Below are 5,405 nucleotides of genomic sequence, written 5' to 3'. Positions count from 1 at the left end.
AAGAAAGAAAGAAAGAAAGAAAGAAAGAAAGAAAGAAAGAAAGAAAGAAAGAAAGGAAGAAAGAAAGAGAAAGAAAGAAGAAAGAAGAAAGAAAGAAAGAGAAAGAAAGAAGAAAGAGAAAGAAAGAAAAAGAAAGAAGAAAGAGAAAGAAAGAAAAAGAAAGAAAGAAAGAAAGAAAAAGAAAGAAAGAAAGAAAGAAAGAAAGAAAGAGAAAGAAACAGCAGACAAAGGAGACTCTCTGAAAACCGAGTAGAAGTTGTCCTGTAGTGAGCAAAATTTACATTTATAAAGGAACTCTCCATCTGTAAGGGTATCTCCCTCTCTGCACTAGAAACGGAAGGATGACTAAATCTCAAGAAACTCTTATTAGTGGACAAGGCCTGAACTTAAACCTGCACAACCACCTTATCCTTATATGCTGTCCTTGGTCTGATAATCTCCCTTAACTGGCCTTCTCACCACCCAAAAACTTTGTCGTTAGCTGAAGATGGTATTTAAAGTGATTACTTGGGCCATTTCAGGGAGCTAATCAGTTTTCCTGAGTATCTCCCATGTACACAAGATGTATACATGTTATTAAACTTCGTTGTTCTCCTGTTCATCTTTTATTGCTAGAAGTGGTCTCAGCCAAGAACCTAGAAGAGTAAAGGAAAAATTATTTTTAGTCACCTATATATGCAATGCAATACTATTCAGCAGTAGAAAGGAATGAAACATCAACCCCTACAAAGACATTGATGAATCTAACACGTATTTTGCTAAGTAAAAGAATCCAGTCTGAAGAGACTACACACTGTATGGCGCCATTTATAGGACATTCTGGAAAAGGCAAAACTACAGAGATGATAAACGGATCATGGGGTTAGGGTTTGAGGTATCCCATATGATATTTTAGTGATGAATACCTGCCACCATGCATTTGTCAAAACTCATAGATTTTTATAGCCTGAGGAGTACATCATAATTATTCAAATTCAATTATTTAGGATGTGGGATTGTCACAGGACGGAATGCAGAATGTGACAAATAACCTAACTGTATTAGAAATGTACGGAAAAACTCACTGTCGGTGGTGGGGCACCAGGTTCGGAAATGAATGGAATGTGTAGACTGAAGTCACATAGAGAGTGGACTCTATTTTATAAAGTTCCTTCCCATGATGGCAGTAGCCAATGATGCTGAAGCCCTTACGTCTGTAAGATGAAACAGAGCAGTGAATTAAGTAAATGATAAATGGTAGGAGCCCAGTTCCTCACTGTTAGAGTGGTCAGTTACGGATGAGCAAAGGGAGATTACAGTATCTATGTGACAATGGATCAGGTTAGAGACACCCGTATAAACTCTTTAGCTTAATATGCATACAGACAGTTCCACATAATAGCTATCAATGTGAAGGTCAAATACCAGTTACGTTAGCAGTAAAATGAGTTTATTTGGGAATAGCGGAAGAATTACAATCTGGGACAAGTGAGCTATGGCAAACCACAGGAACACTTGAAGAGAAAAAGTGAATCTCAGCTTCTATTAGGTTTTAGGAGGACACTGGGGAGGGCTGTTCTAAACTAAAGTTCATTGGGGATGCCAACAGAAGCCATCTCCTAGCTTTGTCCTCACTGCCCCAAATTGTCCCAAAGCTGCAGGGGTATCCTCAAGCCCACTCATACCCTCATCGAGGTGTGCGCCTGACTCTGAGGCCAGGATATGCATGCTCTCCCTCAGGTCAGAGGCCAGGGTAGAGAGTACCCTACTGTCCACTAGGCTGCAGCACAGGACACAACCCACTCACAGCTTAGCCCTTCAGGGCACATCCAGTGAATCCCTGAAATTCAGCGTTCTGATTATTCAGTGTCATAATTTGTAAATTCCGATTGAAATAGAGCCCATCAAAGAAGTAAAATATAAAAAAGGTCCAGTGCTATGGTCTGAGTTTGTTTCCCCCCAAATGCACGTTGGAATCCTAATGCCGGATGTGACGGTGTTAGACCAGGATGCCTTTGGGAGGTGATTAGCTTGTGAATGGGATTACTCCCCCTATAAAAGACCCTAAGCCATTCCCTACATGTGAAAATATGAGGAGCGTGCCAACTCAAAGAGGGCCCTCACCTGATCACGTCAGCACCCTGATCTCAGACTTCCAGCCTCAGCAACTATGAGAAATGAATTTGTTTATAAGCCACCCAAAATGCAACAGTTTTGCCTTAGCAGTCCAGATGGGCTAAAGCAATCAGCAACCAGTCTGATCCCGAACACTACCCCTAACTTTGTCCCTAAACCCTGGGCCCTTACTTCTGATCTCTAGCCCTCACCCTGGCCCTAGATCCTGACCCTGAGCCGAGGCCCCAATCCCTTTTTTTTTTTTTTTTTAAGGTTTTATTTATTTACTTGACCGAGAGAGAGCACAAGTAGGCAGAGCGGCAGGCAGAGGGAGAGGGAGAAGCAGGCTCTCCGCTGAGCAGGGAGCCCGACGCCAGGCTCAATCTCAGGACCCTGGGATCATGACCTGAGCCAAAGGCAGCCACTTAACCAACTGAGCCACTCAGGCACCCCTAGGCCCCAATCCTAAAGCATGGCCCTGGCACCTGGTCCCTGACCCCCCCAAACCCAACCCTAAACGTAAATTCTCACCATCACCCTAACCCTCATCCCTTGCTGCCATGAAAATATGTTACCGTTACCCAATTATCTTTTGTTTAACCTTTTCGCGAAATAGGAAAATTGTGCCCAAAAACTAACCATAAACACCCTTCAGACACGTATTCTTTCATGGAGTCCGAGCTACCACTTTTCTGTTTTGCCGTTCAAACTAAGTGTGTTTAGTTAAAAATAATGTCGACTGGGTAACACAGTCAGTTGACCGTCCGACTCTTGGTTTTGGCCCGGGTCGTGATCTCATGGTTGTGGGATCAAGCCCCGCATCGGGCTCTGTGCTCGGCAGAGCCTGAGGGATTCTCTCTCTCCCCGTCTGCCCTTCCCCCCCCCACTTAAGCACGTGCTTGTGCTCTCTCTCAAATACATAAATCTTCAAAAAAAATAACAATGTCTTCCCTAAGTGTACTAGCATGGTACAGAATGAGGCAATAACACAAAGAGTAGGAGAAAACACATGCTTGTAATAAAGAAAAAGTTTATTTTTAAAGATTTTTGGAAAATATGTAGTCAAGAATTTCAATCCCACACAGGAAACACAAGCCATGCCAAGAAGGCCCAAGTGCCATAACAATGTTTATTGATATCCTTTGTATTTATCCAATGTATATCCACTCACTAAAATTTTTGTTTGAAATTTCTGGCATTAATTCCCTGAAAGGTCCAGACTCGCAAAACCATTGTTACATACACAGTTGATTTTTACATTACATACTTGATATTTATACATTTGATATTTCCTTTGCACATGTCTATGGCTTTACTACTTTCAAGACAAAAATCGGATACAGAAATACATACTCAAAACATAAAATTTGTCAACAGTTGTCTAGAATGTGGTTTACAATATAGAGGTTACAGGCGACACATAATCCATCTGTCAGGAAACAGAGAGTAGTACTGCATCATACTGGACTCTGGTGAGGGGCACTTCAGCCCAGGAAAACCCATTTACAATTCTTCTCGACGTGTATAAGATAAACACCAAACTATTTCACATATATTATATCTATATATACTTTTAACCAAATTCTGGTTTAAACATCACAAACTGACAACATGTAAATACAAACACAAATGTTAGGAAAGGTTTGACATATATAGGGAAAAACATGTCTTATGCATTATGAAGAGTTTTTATAGTCTAGCATAAAGGCAAATGTGGTTTTAAAAAAAATAAAATCCACATACAATTAAAAAACTTAGTCAAGCCACCTAGTGTAACAGACTTCACAAATATCATGTGTTTAACATTATGCTCCAAACGTCCACGTATTGCAGAGATTGCTACATATCAATTAGAATGATGTCAGCAAAGATGTGCACACTACGAAGTGATCGCAAGTAAACATAAACCATGCGCTTCTGAGACAAGGATGCTTGACCTTCAGTTAAAAGCAGGGTAAAAACGACTATGAAGTAACTGTCTTTACAAAGGATTACATTTTCAAATCTAGGGCAACAGACATGTTTTCCCAGGTATGCATGCACACAGTATCCTGTGAAAAAAAAATGACTCAGCTACTTAAAAAAGAAGAAAAGGTTAAAAAAGAAAGAAAGAAAGAAATTAAATAAACTACCAGAACTCGGTTCAGCTGGGGAAACCACAAAGACACTCAAGCTCAGCAACACCCAAGAGGCTGAGGGATAACATTAGTCATAAACTCTGGATGACTGATCCAACATCAGCACTCTGAGTTTGAGTTTCTTGCTGACATTTTATACCATACTTTTCTTTTGGAACAAAAAGTAAGTTTGAAAAGAACCAATTGTAACTTGAAAACATTCTGCCATCTGACAGGATGGCCTTTTCTTCTAGACCCAGAACTAGGTAAAGGCAGAAAGCGCTCAACCCAAAGGGCCTGGAGAAGGTAGATTTCACAAGTCACTGGTGGTTACACCATTATTCTAATGCAATGGAGCTACTAAAATACATGTATTTGTTATTAAGAAAAATTAGAAAACTAACATGTCTTTTTCTCCAGAATTATAAAAGATAAAACCTATTAATCAGTACTCTAATGCGATTACAGAAAAATAGCCAACTGAAGTTTAAAAAAAAAGCACAGGCTGTCTGTAACATTGTCCCCACTGTATTTCCTGCAGTTTTAATACTTTGCACCTGTTTTGAGGACTGAGCACATCCACGCCTTAGACACCCATTAGCATATTCAAGGTTGGGTCACGAGTCATCCCTACCCTTAGGGTAAAAGTAATGTAGCTTAGTACACACAACACTTGTTTCATTCTTGAGTATTTTGTAAGGGATTACCCGACATTGGCTCTTCCAAAGATAAGAAAAAAGGTGTCAGGAAAATATTCCTTGGATTATTTTGGAATTCCACAGAGACATCTGGCAGTTTGATACTTTTGAACCCTCCTTCCCCATCACAATTTCCCTCTTTTGAAATCACAATCAACAACTCACATAAGGTTTAATCACATTTATTTAAAATAAGGGAGAGCTTTTCAATAATGTTCCCCCCTCCAGAGAACTAAAAGGGTTAGTGGAGCTCAGTGCCAGTAATTAAGAGGTTGATACCATAAAGTTCTAACTCAGACACAGGTGTGTCACACCCAGGAAAGATGTTACACACTCGCAAACTTGTGCTTGCTTTCACATTTTATAAGCAACACAGGTTAATTTCAACGTCACTGCTTCCTGGGTAATGCACACAGGTGTGTCTTGGTTAATTTCAATGTCACTGCTTTGTGGGTAATGCACACAGGTGTGTCTTGGTTAATTTCAATGTCACTGC

The sequence above is a fragment of the Neomonachus schauinslandi genome, chromosome 10 (assembly GCF_002201575.2).
Source record: "Neomonachus schauinslandi chromosome 10, ASM220157v2, whole genome shotgun sequence".
In the NCBI taxonomy this organism is placed as follows: Eukaryota; Metazoa; Chordata; class Mammalia; order Carnivora; family Phocidae; genus Neomonachus; species Neomonachus schauinslandi.
This window is presented reverse-complemented; position numbering follows the sequence as displayed.